Source organism: Prinia subflava, chromosome 13 (genome assembly GCF_021018805.1).
Source record: "Prinia subflava isolate CZ2003 ecotype Zambia chromosome 13, Cam_Psub_1.2, whole genome shotgun sequence".
Taxonomy (NCBI): domain Eukaryota; kingdom Metazoa; phylum Chordata; class Aves; order Passeriformes; family Cisticolidae; genus Prinia; species Prinia subflava.
This window is the reverse complement of record NC_086259.1, coordinates 2,535,091-2,553,067: the sequence shown is the minus strand read 5'-3', so window position 1 is coordinate 2,553,067 and position 17,977 is coordinate 2,535,091. Positions and strand designations below refer to the sequence as shown.

General features: G+C 42.4%; 1 protein-coding gene across 3 annotated transcripts in view; it reads right to left on the bottom strand.

Moving 5' to 3' along the window:
* The window catches only part of LOC134557424 (transcription initiation factor TFIID subunit 4-like), a 150,807-nt gene that overhangs the window by 46,895 nt on the left and 85,935 nt on the right, over positions 1-17,977 (bottom strand). The window lies entirely within an intron of this gene.

The window sequence follows — 17,977 nt, the reverse complement described above, 5'->3', positions numbered from 1 at the left end:
AGTACCATTTTAGCAGCCTGGCCACAGAGGAATAATGAAGACACTGAAGTTCTTGTGACTTCTCACAGGATTTCTGCTTCCAAAGATCTCAGCTGTTTCCAAAAACACCATCCTTTTCATTAAAAACTGCCTTAGCAAGTACTATATATACTAACTACATATCTCCAGTTTAAGACTGATATGAAGAATGTAAATACCAATTCAAATATTTTTAAAACCTCATTTTTTATCTTCTATTTATTTTGAATATTTCAAACATACTTGGTTTTCCTTAAAAAAAATCTAAATTAATAAAATATCTCTATCTAAATGCTAGCCAAAGGTAATGCTGACACAAAACCTTTAAAAACTGAACTTACAAGTGTTTTGTGGGCTCAGTCTTTAGGTAAGAATACATTTGACTAGTTTGAAACAGCTGCCAGCAACATTATGTAATAACATACCCCACTACAGAATATAGGAGAAAATGCTCTGGCCAGCAGAGAGAGAAGATTGCATATTCGCTATAAATTGTATCATTCTTTCAGAGTGTTAATGATAAATGTCGTATTCCCAGTAAAACTAATATTTTAATAAATATTCTGATCAATACCACACAAGAACAATTGATTAGGCAACACAGTATATTATTTTAGTTAGATAAAAGCTTTCATAGCTCTTAGCAATAATTCTTGCTAATCTCAAAGCTTTATGTTTGCAAAATCTATCAGTAAACCGTGAGGAGGTGGTTGTTTTCTAATCCCACTGATGTCACTCTGTTCCCACTTCAGCTGCAGCACACAGAACACCTCGAGAAATTCAGTGGTGGTAATAAAAACATTGTATGATACAGGCACAGCTCTTCATTAAGATGAAACCGAGCTGACAAGCAGAGATAGAAGTGTCTCAGCCATTACCTCCACATGATCTGCACATGCAAGCAGGGCCTGAACTATTTCAACCAATGCTAAAAGGAGAGGAGGTTTAAGCAAAAAAGTGCCAGTGTGGAGTCTCCTTTCTCCATCCACCTCTGCCCAGAAACAGCAGCTCCACCTGACGCCTCCTGTAGGGCAGTTCTCAGGTTATTTGCTGAGCAGTCAATGCTCTGTGACCCAGCACTGTGCCTGACCAGCACTGGCTCTCCAGGGAGTGTTTCCAGCTCCAGCTGCTGCTGCCAGGGCCCAGCAGGGGCACAGAGCCAGGGGAGGGGGGCAGGGGACCCAGAGAGCCCCGGGACGGCAGCACCAAGAACCGGAGCCAGCCCCAGGCCCAGGGCTGGGCACGGTGCTCCAGGTGTGGCCTCAGCGTGCCCAGCACAAGGGCAGGCACTGCCCTGGCCCTGCTGCCCACCCTGGTGCTGACACAGCCCAGTGCCATCGGCCTCTTGCCCCCTTGGGCACAGCTGGGCTCCTGCTCAGCCGCTGCCAGCCACCACCAGCACCTTCCCCATCTTTGTCCATGGCGTGGACACTGAGACCAAGTGCAGCCTCAGAACTCACTGACAGCACCGAGCTGGAGCTGGGAATGTTCAATGGAGAACAGGAGGCCCCAGGAAGACTTCACTGTGGCTTCCCAGTGCCTGAAGGGAGCTGCCAAGAAACACAGAGAGGGACAAGGGCCTGGAGTGACAGGACGTGAGGGAATGGCTTCAAACTGCAGGAGTGTGGATTTGGATTAGATGCAAGGAAAATATCCTTCCCTGGGAGGTGGGAATCCTTCCCTGGGCAGCACAGGCTGCCCAGAGAAGCTGTGGCTGCCCCAGCCCTGGGAGTGTCCGAGGCTGGACAGGGCTTGGAGCTACCTGGGACAGAAGAAGGTGTCTCTGCTCATGGCAAGGGGTGAGCAAAATGATCTCTAAGATCCCTTCCAAACCAGACCCTTCTATATCTTCACATTCCTCAGAAGACTGAACTCGGTCATTTAGAGTTTGAAGCCCCATTTTTCACACTTTTATGCTATATACTTTGCAAGCGCAGTTATTATCATAACTTCAGTATAACATGATCTAAAAATACATATCTCATCTACAGGGTAAAAGAATTTCCTAAACACAAAAGAGAAATGTAGAAAAACATCGAAATAATAGTGCAAAGGTCTATACATACTTCTCTTTGCCAACTCATATTAGGTTTTTAGCTCAAATATCTTTGGCTCTCTTCCAGATTAAATGCCAGTTAGACAGAGCTGCCCGCTTACCCTTTCAAGGTAGATAGCAACAGTGGTGAGCTCTAATCATTTACAAAGGTCATGATCGGGAGCTAGCCCGTAAGCAGTCATTTAAAATTCGATTGATCCCTATTTGTAGTCAGGGAAAGAAAATGGACATTTCAGCTGTATTGTAATTATGAGGCTTCAAGGCAACTGTAAATAGATGTGCAAATCCAGATACTGGCAAATACCTTAGAGAAGAAATTATTACTATAGTATAACATATATCCAGGAAAGGTTGAAGATAAAACTGCATATAAAAAAAGATCAATCATCTTTTTGCTAATTTGCCTGGCTTGCCAGCCTACAAGGGTTATCACAATTATCAGAAGTCTGATGAATATTTAAGCAAGGGCCAACTGGCTTAGAGTGATCTCAGACGAAGTTGTCAAGCTTTGCAGAATAAGAAATTTTGCACTGGAGTAAGTATTCGTTTCCTGGGAGGTGCAGGTCAGAAAAGCACTCTGATAGATAACTGGTAGCATGCAAAGGTTATATGAATATTGTATCAGTATCTTATCCAAAGTCACCATTTGCAAACCCACAGGAAGCTAACACTTACTTGGCTCTCTACTATCTGTACTATGCTATACCCTGGCTGCTTCCACACGGAATAGCAGCTCATAGTTCCTCTTGTTGGGCTGTTTTGCATATGTAAATTGTGCATGTAAAGCAAAACATGCCGTTCTCTAAATTTCCCACAGTGGGATAAATCTTGCCCTCAGTTTGAGACCTGCAAACCAGTGCTGTTTTACCAAGAAAATATGGAATAGCTTCAAGAGTCTGAAGAAAGGTTTGCACTCATCTATCCCTCAAGTTCTTTGTCCTTTCTTTTTTAATCAGCAAGAAAAACTAAAGATGCTTCTTGACATCATATACTAATTTTGACAAATGCACAAGATTTCCCACTACCTATAATGCATTACCTGTCAGGACACCTAGCTCAACAGACAGAGGCAAAGGAGCAGGGCTCTGTTCTACCCACATTGGGTGAATACTGGCAGGACTCGGCTCTGCACCTCCTGTGTCTCACCCCACATCACCCAGCTCATCTGTGCCTGCTACAGGCTCTCCCGACGAGGATCCTCCTCCGCTACGTGCCTCACTTACCACCAAGCCCCACTGGGCTGAATAGATAGTACTCTAATACAAATAAGGAATATGCTGCCAGGTACAAAAGATCCAGAAAAAACACAGTACAGTTTCTGATACTGGTTTAACAGCACACACCATGGTAAACTACAGCAGGAAAGAGCAACCTTATGTAACCTTCATGAATGCTGATCAAAAAATTTCTAATACATCAAGCACATCGTCGGTGAGATCACAGCATCCTGATGTTTTATAACATATCAGCTGAATTGCTGAAAATACTTGATAAATACTGTATTGCACAAATTCTCAACAATCTTCTATAAATTATCACTGGTGTTTTTTAGGTTTTCTTTAAAGCTCATCTGAAAGCAGAGAATCATAAAATTACATTTAAAAATAACAAGAAGAGTTATGATCCTGGTACTGGCTCCCAACAGAGGCCTTCATCTTGCAGAGGTCAGTGCGCTCCAGCTGACAGGAGAGCATCTCTGCACACTGTTAAACATGAATCTGCTTACAAGAAAACATCTTTGCAGTTTATGGAGATACTTATTAGCAAGACATTTGATGAGACCTTATTTAACATCCCAGGCCACCCTTTAACAGCCCACCATTGTTGGCTTCTTCATACCCCTACTCCAACTGTATCTTTTCTCCAAGTCACATACTTCTGTTTTTTCATAGCCTACCTCAGATTACCTGCACCAGTCTCTTTCCTACCCATCATCTGCCTTTTCATGAAAAATACTATCTCCAATTGTAATCTCTGCCTAAAAGGATTTTTTAAAAAGCAGTATCTTGGCTTTGGTTCAAAAGAGGGACACTGCACATTTTCCACCAGATGCAAATGCACACCCTGGCTGCAGAGGCTCTTCTCCCCAGTGCACTCTGGAATCACATTCTCTGTGCCGAGTGAAAATGACTTTGCAACCAGTTTTGCTTACCTGGTTCCACAATAATCACCCCCTGAATTCTCAGCACTAAGAATAACATTAATTCAATGTCACTATCTTCAGTGTTCTGAAATTACTCTTAGAAATACCTGTAAACCTAAAGCTAATTAAGCTTTTTACTTTACTTGATCAATTATATTTTCAAGTTAACAAAGCAGCCTGTTACTACAGCATAGTTTATCTTCTAACTAAGCCAGTTAATAATTTTTGGATATTTAAACAAATGAAGCACCTGTTACTATCTGTACAACCTGATAAAATAATTTCCTGTTACTTAACATGATCTACCAGAAATGACTCTAACTCATTACATCAGCCAACAAGATGCAGTCATTTGATAGCTGCCTTCATTCACACTCTCATTTTCATATTGGGCTGCTGCTGCAGAATCTTTCCTTAACTTGCCTTTATCACAAATAACATGGACATACTTATCAATAGCATATTAAAATTTCTGCCCCGTGGGAAGAAAGCAATGCTCCAATTCAGAACCACACTTATTAACAACAATTAACTTTTTTGAAAGTAAAAACATTTATCTAAAACACAGACAAATATTCCAATATATTCTACAAGAAAAATGTTTATAAATTAGATCCTGTTCCTTACTCCTTATCAAATCCAATGTATTTTTAGCATGGCATTTACTTACTTAGAGGTCTCTCATTTGATGAAAAGTACACCATAAGAACAAAGCATTATTTTGAACAATGAAATTTTCTTGTGATGGTGGCACAGCATTAAAACCAAAGAAAGAACACTACTTCAGCACTTAATAAAGTGCAGCTAACCACAGAAGTTCTAAAATTTTAGTTTGTTTTCTGTAGATCATTATTTGTTATGATACATTTAGGTATTTAAGAAAGAACTGCCACAAGCCATATGCCACAAGGAAGACAGCCATATGTCTATGTGAAGTATCAACACTAGATCTTAAAAGCTAGCTTCAGTCATTTTCAAAAACCAAGAATGCACTTATTTATCAGGCAAAACCCAGGCAAACAGAAGTGAGCTTTGTCTAAAGCAGAGATGTAGATAAAATATGGGCATGAGCTCTAGCTGCTAAGGACTGAGAAATTTCCTTCTATATGATCAGAAAGAAAGAGGACAGCTAGAACTTTTAAAAATTCTACTCTACACATAAATACCTTCAAAAATTAAAGGGAGAAGAGAGAGTGAGATCACATGAGGGAGAGAAAGGTCAAGGAGGTGTTTCTGTGCCTACAGGCAGAATTCAGGGATGTTTTTTGGCCTAGAAGGAAAATAACCCAGTGACAGAGACACAGAGATGATTGTGAAGATAAACAAGAAGAGCGAGCTTAAGGAAGGAGTCATGTATGTTTAAATACTGCCAGCACAGGATTTGATAAGGGAACAGAAGTAAGTTCTAAAAGCAAGTTTCTGTAAGTCACAGAGCCAATTCAGTCCACCAGGATCTACATTTTATCTACTTACAATTCCCAAGTTAGTTCAGAAATACCTCCTAAGAAACAAGAGGAGGCTCCCAGCACCACAGAAGCCATAAATATCAACAGCACTCATGGGTGAGGACAGGCAGCAGGAACCCTGAGCAGGAAGCTGGCAACCGAGGGTGCTAAATGGCAGAAATGTTTGATGAAAGCAAGATCATATAAACAATGATTTAAGCACTGATTTCTAGCCAATAGGCATCAACAGAAATCCCTCCTAATTCTCCTTGCGATGGATGGCTTAATTCCTGATAACAGGGTCATATGCTGAGGAAAACTTGTCTTAATTGATGGTTCTGTAACATGTATCTATCAGTCTCGGACAGTGATTACACCCCCTGGAAAAACATCTCCTCTGCTGAGGAGTGCCTGAAATGTGGAACCATTACACATGTCCTAAGATGCCCACAACAGAAGGTGCAATTAAAAATGAAACTCATTAAAAATGCTGCCAGGAACCTCAAGAAGTCCAGGACAATGATCAGGAAGGATGGGTGCCTCAGTGAATTCCAGGGAGCCTTGCAAAGCAGCTCGTGTGTGCTGCCCTCCAGCCCTGCTCAGGCACTGAAACCTCTCAGGGGGAGCACAGCCCCACTGCCCGGTAAGGAAGTGCTCTGAGCACTGGAGTGTCCAACAGGCACTGCAGAAATGCCACAGCACAGAGGTTTCACCTGTGGAACAGCAGGCATACACCAAACACATTCTGTGAGACCTCAAACACTCACAGCTCTGGGTGCTGCTCCTCCACAAGTGCTCTCCCACGAGTCACTAAAAGCTCCAGCTGTCCCCTGCAATGGCTGCACATTATCTGAAATAGATCAGGATTTTTCTTTACTGTGAAAGTGTTTGTCTGGTGGGTTTTGGTGGAGTTTCTTCTTTTTTTTCTTACCCACATACTTTTAACAGCGGTTGAAAATTATTGCACAGCGTTAGGAAAAAATCACCCTGGGCAAAGACCAAGCCGGGAATGTTTCAGCCTCAAGATGACTGTTTCTCAAAATAATGAGCATCTGAACACAGTCCTGGAATCTTAACTGGGGTACTTTGGACCAAGCATCTTTCCTACAACAGACATCTCTGTTTATTACATCTAATTTCATTATGTTTTACAAGTTTACTCAAATTTTCCATTTAAACATGCCTTATTACTTTCAAGACAATGTGTCAAACTCTGATACAGAAAATGCCAGGTGCATCCTGCCTTTCATTTTTTTCCCCTGAAATAAAAAGACTTAATTGTCATTTTGCCCAGTCTTAAATGGGGATTTGTGAATGGGATTTTTAAAATAATTAACCTTATATCTACAATTTTATCCCCTTACTACTCAAGATTACTTACTGTCTGAACTGATTTATATATATACACATTTATATATATATTTATATACATTATAGTCACAGGTTTAATTTTCCTGGAAGTATCCTTAACAGCTGACTCATAATTTATAAAAAATCAAAAGCATGAAGAATTGGAGATTTGATTTTAAAATCTTGCCATTTTTTAACATACTGGGTTGCATTTTTTGGTTTTCCAAATATAATGTACTATTATTTTTTTATTTATTAACTTAAATCCATTTATTTCTGCAACTGTCTGACTATTTTTAAGCTACATTTGCCTATCTAAAATAACACAGGGTATAATAAATACTTAAGGAAGATATCCCTCAAACACCTCTGAAAGAGTTCTACAGCAATGGATTTTTTTGTTGTTGCAGTAACTTCAATCATTACATTCCCTCACTGCTCAGAACCTGTTGTTTGAGCTCCAGTACAATTTCTCTGGTTTTGGTTAGACTATTCCTCAAACAATTTATCTCAGTAGCACCAGTTCCAGGCTGTCCCATGCTAAGCTGGAGGCATATCTTTTTTTATAAAGGTTTTTAACCTTTATATTTGTTAGGTCCTGTAATAGTGTGTGGCAGATTTGCCAAGCCAAATTTGAGCCCATTTGAGCAAAGGGTTTCTGGGGCACAGACAACGGGGCAGGATCAGCACTACCAGGGCTGGGAACTTATTGGAATGTCAGTAACTCACCTGTAGTGAGAGCAGAAAAATACTGAAAAAAAATCCCTAAGACCTGATCTTTTGTTATTATCAGTCTTAATTTTATTTTGGAGCAAGGCAACTATGGACAACCACAAATCTTCTGAAGCTGTTCTTCAAAGGACACGAGACAGCATCAGGATGATGGGGAAGCCCACGAGTCAAAGAGCTCAGTGCTTTACTCAGGGGCACCCAGTGGAACATCCTCACTCCCACTGGAGAGGAAGATGGGATAAGGCATTTTCCCAGGCCCTTTGTTCATCTGAGTGGGGGTTTACTACCCTCCCCACATTTCCAGGATCTTCTCCTTTCCCCTTGAAGGAAGACACTGTGTGAGGACTCAGACTGGTGTTTTAATCTAGATCAGGGAATATAAAACACAGTGAAAGCCTGACTGGAGGCTGGTCATGTCTAGAGGTACAGACTGAAGTAACAAGAGCAGGAAACCTGTAGAGCTGTGGCTTTGGGAAAACTGACAGAAATACTGGCATATGGGAGGATGCTTAACAAAGAGTTTGCTTTTTTAAAATTATGCACTGGAAAATAAGAGTGCAGGCAGCAGCTCCCAAAGGCTGTGCTGCCCACTGTAACACAGTGCTCAGCGCTGGACTAGAACATGAACCAACTGCTCAGCTGTTCACGTGGTGAAGTATCCAATAAACCCTTCTGAAAATACCCTTTAAAGAATATTCCATTGTGTCTGAGCAATACAACAGCTCTTTGGATGGTGAGAACTGTCCATGGCCACTGCAGCTTTGTGTTAGTGCTCGGGGAGTCTGATCAAGAATTTCATCTGCACCATCCCCTCTGTGCATCGGGAGTTTCAAGCAGAGCACGGCCTTTTGTTACTTTTATTTCTGTTCATCTGTGGCACACACTTGAAATGTGAATTAAGAACCAGTACACCAGAACTGCCCCAAAAAGATGGAGGAAGTTCTTGGCTGGTCTATCAATGGAGCCAATGAAGGCTGAGGCACACAGGAAGATCTCATTTTCCTAGAAGTGAAGAGTGACAGTATTTCATACCATAAAATCTCACATCAGCCTGAAGCATTTCCCCCATTTTTTTCCAAAGAAGTATTTCTTTTTTTTTTTTTTTTTTTTTTTTTTTTTTGTAAAAATTCTCTGGCTTTATGCCATTAGCACAAAACTTCAGAATAGCAGAAATTTTAAGTGCATTTTAAATAGCAGTTAATCAGAAATTCTAGTAAGAGGCTTTATTAACTAGATTATTCCAAAAGAAAATGCCCAGATTTTGATACCAGTCCTCTAGCATTCTTATGGGAAATCTGCATCTTGAAACTGCCAGCCTCATTTGAGGAAATGAGGCAAATGTAGCAATCTACTAAAAATCATTTGGCTGTAATAAGTAATTTTAATCAAATAGTTAGAGCGAATGGCATTGGAGTTAATGTCTGAAGTGTCATAAACAGATGGGAAATGTGCAGTGTAGCGACTGGTTGTGCACTTTTAACGCAATATCCTCTTCTGCAGTCTGGATCGTGGTTTGATCAAGTCTAAGTGACATGACAAAAACAAATTTAATTTATTCTGAAACTATATTCAACTGAAGAATACACAATACAGCAAGTATGCTGCTCTGCTGGAAAGGGAGGTTTGAGGCAGCGGGAACAAAAATAGCCACACGCCCACCACCTTCTTCCCCTTAAAAGTTGTGGGGGTAGTGCTGGGGGTTCACTTGTAAAATGGAACTTCCACTGGGGATGCAAAACAAGCTTGAATTTAAATAATCTACATCTTTTCTATTTTAGATTTAACCGCAGCAAAACCGCTACCGCTCGTTTGTGCTGCAGATCAAGGGAACAACGCACCACAGTGTGGGGACAAAATATTTCAAGCAATTTCTCAGACACTGACAAGGAGTAAATTAGGGAATCTTGTAAGTACAATACAGTAGTCATCCTCTTCTATTGATCACATATAATTTACATCTTACAAAGATGTGAAATCTTGCATTCTCACTCCACAAGGAAAATCTCAATGATTTATTCATTTCAAATAAAAAATAGAAGGTAGATGAGAAGAATTACTTCACAGGCTGTAGCTTTCTCAGGGCACTAGTGCTAGGCTCTTCTTTCGCACTGCCCGAAGGGCCTTTGTGTGCAAGTCCCTCTAATTAACAAGGTGAATCATGCAGCAGTTCCCTAATTAGTGAACATGACAAGCCAATGGAAACAAGCAGACAGACCTGGCGTACAGATATGGTCAACAAAAGGCACAGCAATACACCATTAAAAAGTGCCTATTTCATGTAAATAAAATAGCAAGAGAGCTAGCATAATACTTAATTTTCCTTTTCATGTTTTATGCTTATTCCTCATTTATTGCAGATATAAATAACGACACAATAAATCAAGGTTTCCAACTGCAAGTCACACCACCTCTCCAAAATCAAAGACTACTTATCCTACGTGAATAAGCATCTGCTTAAGGGGCATTATTTGTTTTCTCTCTTGTTTTTCTGCTTTAAAGAACTGCAGTTACATTAAGCTTAGGACTTTAAGAATCCCTTAATTAATTCTATTCAAAATTATTTTTTCTTTAAATCCTTTTTCACCAATAGATGAAAGGAGTGCAATAGTTGCACTATTATTGCAGTATTAAAAATGCCTACATTCCAAACATGTCACGATTTTTACCTTTTGTATTAGAATAAATAAATAAGTGAATAATCAAAGAATCAGATTTGCATTAGAAAGGAAATGAGATGATCTAAAATGAACCTCCTGATCTTCATCTTTCCAAGTAAAATATTTTCAATCTTTCACTCTTCCTTCTGCTTTTTGTAAAAATACTCATCCTATCTCCAACACAAGAGGGTTAATTAATTTTCAATTTATTGGATATTGAATCTTTGATTTAATTTTTGACAATCTTTCAACATATTACAAGTCTAAAATGTGTGTCACCACCAGCAGAATAAAATTCTTCAGAGAAAAACTCCACTATGATTTTGCTCTCTATTCCTTGGCATATTATCATAAGTAAGGAGAACTATAGATTATATCCTCATTACAAGCTCCTCTTTATCACAATCTTGGGGGGAAAAAAATTCTGATTTTCCTCTTCAAATTGCAAGGGTTGAAGAGGAAACCTTCCTTATGTTCTAAAATTGATGTTCAAAATACTAATGTCTAAAAAACCCAAATTTTTCTGACCAGTCCGGTGTTAAAAATATGGGACTTAAGATACTGTCTCCTGAGACACAATTGTTCTACATGCCCTTAAAGGCAGTTTTTTGGCCAGAAATTTGAAGAATATTTAATGATATTCCATTACAGAACTGATCAGCTGTTTCAAAGCAGTTTTAAATTCACACTAAACACTCAGGGATCACGAGGAGAACACTGGAGTCACTCCTGTTTGCTGTGCTCATTTTCCCTCCTTGTCTGCTCTTCCCAACTTGTCTCGGGTCCCAGGCAGCACAGCCCAGCCTAGGACAGCTCCAGACCAGGCTGGAAGGCTCCTCTTTCACCATCAGGGCACAGTGGGCAATCTGCTACCAACCAACTCTGATCGGCCACATGCAGCAGGAGGGATCCTGCAAACAGTCACAGCTGCTCAGTGCTCCACAGGGCACTGCAGGGCTCTGCACAGCACCGCAAGCGCAGCTGCAGCCACAGGGCACTGCTGCACAGGGGAACACACTGCAGCACTGTCCCCCTGCATGCACAGCTGCAGCCACAGGGCACGGCTGCACGGGAGAACACACTGCAGCACTGTCCCCCTGCACACACAGCTGCAGCCACAGGGCACTGCTGCACAGGGGAACACACTGCAGCACTGTCCCCCTGCATGCACAGCTGCAGCCACAGGGCTGCACGGGAGAACACACTGCAGCACTGTCCCCCTGCGTGCACAGCTGCAGCCACAGGGCTGCACGGGAGAACACACTGCAGCACTGTCCCCCTGCGTGCACAGCTGCAGCCACAGGGCTGCATGGGAGAACACACTGCAGCACTGTCCCCCTGCATGCACAGCTGCAGCCACAGGGCACTGCTGCATGGGAGAACACACTGCAGCTCCATCCCCTGCATGCACAGCTGCAGCCACAGGGCACTGCTGCACGGGAGAACACACTGCAGCACCGTCCCCTGCACACACAGCTGCAGCCACAGGGCTGCATGGGAGAACACACTGCAGCTCCATCCCCTGCATGCACAGCTGCAGCCACAGGGCACTGCTGCATGGGAGAACACACTGCAGCTCCATCCCTTGCATGCACAGCTGCAGCCAAAGGGTGCAGCTGCACAGGAGAACACACTGCAGCACCATCCCCTGCACACACAGCTGCAGCCACAGGGCTGCATGGGAGAACACACTGCAGCACCATCCCCTGCACACACAGCTGCAGCCACAGGGCTGCATGGGAGAACACACTGCAGCACCATCCCCCTGCATGCACAGCTGCAGCCACAGGACACTGCTGCATGGGAGAACACACTGCAGCACCGTCCCCTGCATGCACAGCTGCAGCCACAGGACACTGCTGCATGGGAGAACACACTGCAGCACCATCCCCTGCACACACAGCTGCAGCCACAGGGCACTGCTGCATGGAAGAACACATTGCAGCACCATCCCCTGCATGCACAGCTGCAGCCAAAGGGAACTGCTGCAAGGGCAGCACACACTGTAGCCCGCTGCACCACAAACCTCCACACTCTCATCTGCATCTGAAATAATAAAAACAGGGCCAGGGGATGGGAAATACACACTAAACAGGCACACCCAGAAATCAATGCAAAATCACAAAACTTGATTGATTGCAAGTGATTTTCAAATAAATTGCATACATAAATACAGGTTATTCTGTATGTACAACTGCAAAAGTATTTTGCATTTAAACAAAAGCGTTAGGTGCAGTTGATAACAATAAATCCTAATTGTCCACAGGAGTTGTTATGGTATCAGATTATATCTAATACCAGAGGGACAAATTCTGTTTGCTTTGACTATTGCTACTGATGTCAATGGAATTATTCCATAGTTCCAGTGGTGTGGCAGAAGAATTCAATTACAAGATTTAAATGCAAGGGACACACATTTAAAAAGTGATAGGAACAAAAATGCACTCAGAGGTACACAGGGCAAAAATAAAAATCTCCAACACAAACCAGTCAGATCATTCTCATACTTGCTACATAGGCTACCACATGTCCTCAGCATTCCTGACTGCTGACACTTCCTTACCCATTGGAGTTAGGACATTTGTTTCTCAAATTTCAGTACTTCCCAGAAATTATTTCTCCACAGAGCTAGATGGATAGATAAACTTTTTTTTAACTGAGGAATTATTTTTAAAGCCTCAGTTAAAATTACCTGAGATATTTATGAAATGTACATTTGTAATTTTTTTCTTTTGTGTAGCTGAGCAGATCACAGAAATCACCATATATTGCAATGCTAACAGAAGTATCCATTGACAAATTCAAGAAATATATTCGAGATAATATAACAATGTACAAGATGTTTAATTATAGCAGCTCTCTATCCAAATCATCAAATAAATACAGAGCAGAACCCTGTCACACATTACTGAAACCCAGCACCTTGTGCTGAGCACCATGACTGCACACAAAACACACAGAAGTTTAGTTCAATAGTTAAGCATATTTTATCTCTACGTAAATTACCAGATTAAATCTTGACAAAACTGGGATAAAAAAATGGTCTCAGGAAACTTTGCCAGTCCCTCATGGGCTCAAGTTACCTTTCTCCTCTGCTAAAACTCAGAGTATTGTTTGATTTCTGCACCCTAAATTAAAGTACAACTTTTCAGTCTGAGAACTAATTACAGAAGCTCATAGGGTGAGCTAATGGAGCTCCACATTCTTTAGGTGTTTCCATTCAACCTGAATGTCTGTATCTATCTTTCAGTCACCTTAATCACTCAAAAGTAAAAACAGCAAAAAAGATGCAAACAAGTTATTACTTAGAGGGAGGAAAAATCATCCCATACTTTTGTTTTCTGACACATCTTAATACACGAGATTCCTGAACATACTGCTTAAGAAGGAAAGACCAGCAAATGCTGGTGACAGACCATTATTAAAAGAGAGAACAATTTTGCTGAATACTGAATTTACTGTTCCTCAAAACAGGAAGATGGAAGTAGTTGACTTAATTAACCAGCAGCATATGCAGTGAAGTAATGATGTGTATTCAATGACCTTCACAATCATTACCTGTCACACTAAGGCAGGGCAGATATCCTGGATATTCCACAGGTACCCCCTGAGGGGAACCCATCTCACCTGTCCAGAGCTGGCAGTGGCACTACAGCCACAAATGCTGGGCTGCCTTAAGACCAAGGGCTCTATGAAAACACAGATCACATTTCCCAGAATTTAAATGCAGTTTTTGAAAGTGAATAGACAAAAATTATTCTATTTCTCATTAAAACGTGCTCCCTTCTCACCAATTTCACCCCCAGTATGTTTCTAGTAGAGTGAACATTCTTCTCCTCTCCTGTTGTCCTGAACACAATTAACACCTGAGTTTAGCACTTAAGCTTTATTTTCCCATTTAGTATTTGTGCACTTTCCTAAAGGTTACTTAAATTATCTGACATGTTTACCAGATATGAGGTCTTCTTCCAGGACAGATTTTTTTATTATTACTTTTTTTTTTTAAATAGTAGATTTTCAAGCACCTCACCACATGAATATGGCTTTTGGTCATTAAGAGAAATCTTCAGAATCTACATGGTGTTATTTCTGTTTCAAGAATATAAATGACTGTTCGGGATAGAAATACATTTTCTACTTGTGGAGGTAAAGAAAACAGCGGTGTAAGAGGCCTAACTCTGTCCTTCCTGGCTGTGCAGAGTCAACGAAGCCATGAACTGTAATTGCATCACACTTTTTCAACTTGCTTCACTTCAACCCTACCCCATACCGAGGAGGTATCAGTTTTTAGGAAGCTGTAACACCTCAGCATACAGATACTCATCAGAATAAATGCATATAATACACCTTCCCATTCCAGAAAATCAGGTATTTATGACCATTTCCACGAAAATCTAGAAGTTAACCACCAATTCAGCAGCAATTTGCAATACTAAATAAAAACAAATCTCTTACAAATCATTATTCAGCTGCCCAATAACATTAAAAATACATTAATACCTTTCAAGTGTTTATATTTTAGAGAGAATAATTTAACCTTTAACAAACATATTTCAAGGGAAAACAGTCTATATTGTGAATGACAATAAGAAAATTTATTTATTTAAAAGATTACTACTACTCCTGCAAGGTAATTATTTTTCAGGGTATGTTGAGCAGTATCTCTTTACTCAGCTAAGATGATGTAACTACTCTTTCACAGGCTGACACAGTATTTTTTAACGACAGGACTAAACTAAAAATAGGAAATGGATGCTAACACACCTTTCACGACTTCTGCATGTTACTGCCCATCCACCTAGCTTGTAGTGTAGAGGAGTTGCATAAAATCTAGCTACAGTCAGAAATGTTGAGTCTTTAGTCAACTGAAATGGACACTTTTTACCCTATGTTAATGGTATTAAATATTCTCAAAAATGGGCTGGCAAGGAAGCTTTAAATTACTGTTTAAAATTTTACTACTGCATTTCAACTTTTGCTGTAACTCTGCTCCCATGAACTTTTCCCGCCTCCACTACCAGGTTAGAAACAGCTCCCAGATTTCAGGAAAAGCAGTGTGCTCTGTACAATGTATGCATTTCAAACAGGGAAGGGAAGGGAAGGGAAGGGAAGGGAAGGGAAGGGAAGGGAAGGGAAGGGAAGGGAAGGGAAGGGAAGGGAAGGGAAGGGAAGGGAAGGGAAGGGAAGGGAAGGGAAGGGAAGGGAAGGGAAGGGAAGGGAAGGGAAGGGAAGGGAAGGGAAGGGAAGGGAAGGGAAGGGAAGGGAAGGGAAGGGAAGGGAAGGGAAGGGAAGGGAAGGGAAGGGAAGGGAAGGGAAGGGTGCAGGAAGGGAAGGGAAGGGTGCAGGAAGGGAAGGGAAGGGTGCAGGAAGGGAAGGGAAGGGTGCAGGAAGGGAAGGGTGCAGGAAGGGAAGGGAAGGGTGCAGGAAGGGAAGGGAAGGGAAGGGAAGGGAAGGGAAGGGAAGGGAAGGGAAGGGAAGGGAAGGGAAGGGAAGGGAAGGGAAGGGAAGGGAAGGGAAGGGAAGGGAAGGGAAGGGAAGGGAAGGGAAGGGAAGGGAAGGGAAGGGAAGGGAAGGGAAGGGAAGGGAAGGGAAGGGAAGGGAAGGGAAGGGAAGGGAAGGGAAGGGAAGGGTGCAGGAAGGGAAGGGAAGGGAAGGGAAGGGAAGGGTGCAGGAAGGGAAGGGAAGGGAAGGGAAGGGAAGGGAAGGGTGCAGGAAGGGAAGGGAAGGGAAGGGAAGGGTGCAGGAAGGGAAGGGAAGGGAAGGGAAGGGTGCAGGAAGGGAAGGGAAGGGAAGGGTGCAGGAAGGGAAGGGAAGGGTGCAGGAAGGGAAGGGAAGGGAAGGGAAGGGAAGGGAAGGGAAGGGAAGGGAAGGGAAGGGAAGGGAAGGGAAGGGAAGGGAAGGGAAGGGAAGGGAAGGGAAGGGAAGGGAAGGGAAGGGAAGGGAAGGGAAGGGAAGGGAAGGGAAGGGAAGGGAAGGGAAGGGAAGGGAAGGGAAGGGAAGGGAAGGGAAGGGAAGGGAAGGGAAGGGAAGGGAAGGGAAGGGAAGGGAAGGGAAGGGAAGGGAAGGGAAGGGAAGGGAAGGGAAGGGAAGGGAAGGGAAGGGAAGGGAAGGGAAGGGAAGGGAAGGGAAGGGAAGGGAAGGGAAGGGAAGGGAAGGCTGTGCAGCCGCAGCCGGGCGCTCCGCCTGCGTGCCCCGGGCAGCGCATGTGACGCAGCGCCCGCAGGATCCGGGGGCAGATGAAAGCTGGCAGCTGCGGCTGCCTCGGGCGCTCGGGGCTGCCAAACAGGGCTTACAAACACGTTAGCTCAGCAGCAGAATTAAAGCCCTCATTCAGGTTTGTTTTGGAGTAAGAAACCAACGCGCACAGAGGGGATGGGGGAAAATTTGCCCTGCAGGCTTGAGCCTAAATACACCTTGACCTCCCCCCGCAAGCTGCTACCGGGTAGAGCCGGCTTGGCTAGGGGACAGAATCATCTAAATAATAATTTATGTTGTTGTCCAAGCAACCTCCTCAGTTTCTGACAAGCAGACACAGCTGACATTTGCTGCCCTCTACTTATTAAACAGGCAATCCTATTCTAAAGTGCTGTTATTCAGCCAAATTAGCACGAAAGCAAATCTGTTGTAGTGTTCAGATAGAACAGTTATGTGATTTTTCCACATTCACAGCCTGCTCCAAACAATTTTTTTTTCTTTTTTTCCCCCATCTATGCCAGTGTGATAAATTGTTCTTAACAAGGTTGTTTCTACCTGAGCAATATTTCTACCTGATCCATATTTAGACAGAATACCACTGAAGCAAAAGGACAACTGGAAATTCAGTCTTAGCCTCTCCCCTGCACAAACTGATCTGGTGTATGAATATATATAGAGAGAGACAGAGAGAGAGTGTGTGTATTTATATTTAAATATTTTAATAGATTTTTAAAAATTTAAAAATTCTTTCAGAAAAGGAAGTACCATTGCATGGATTCCTCACTGCTTCTTCTGGAGCCTCTGGATGCAATGGTCTACTCAGGACAGGGAAACTCAAACCACCCTTATCACAAATCTTACACAGCAAACATGGAAAAGAACAGCTCCATTATCTCTCCACCAAGATTGGTTGTCCAGGCACCCAAAAGGGACGAGAAACAGGGAGCTGCCACCCTCTACTTGCTCAAAATCAAAAAGCAATAGCATTGGTTACTCCTACAGACATGAAAGGAAAACTACAGGAGATCTGAAGGTCTGAAGATTCTGTTGCCACATTCAAAAAATTCATTTCACAAGAGGAAGTTCCTGCTGGAGTATTTTGGTGAAATTCAGAAAAGCCAAGTCATCTTCTGCTTCAGAAATTCTTTGCAAAACGCTTTTACCATTCTAAATCCAAGTTCTGGAAATTCACATTTAAGTAGTCCTGTTGCTGTATAATGAGAGGCTATTTATTTCACCAACCCTGTGCTGTGTTAGGCAGGACTCCATCTGGAAGGCAATGGAGATAGCAGGGATGGCTTTCTCCTTCCCTTCCACCTTTTCCTTTAAAAAATGAATCAGGTAGAGCAGACTTTGTAACAGGTACTGCTCTTTTGGAACT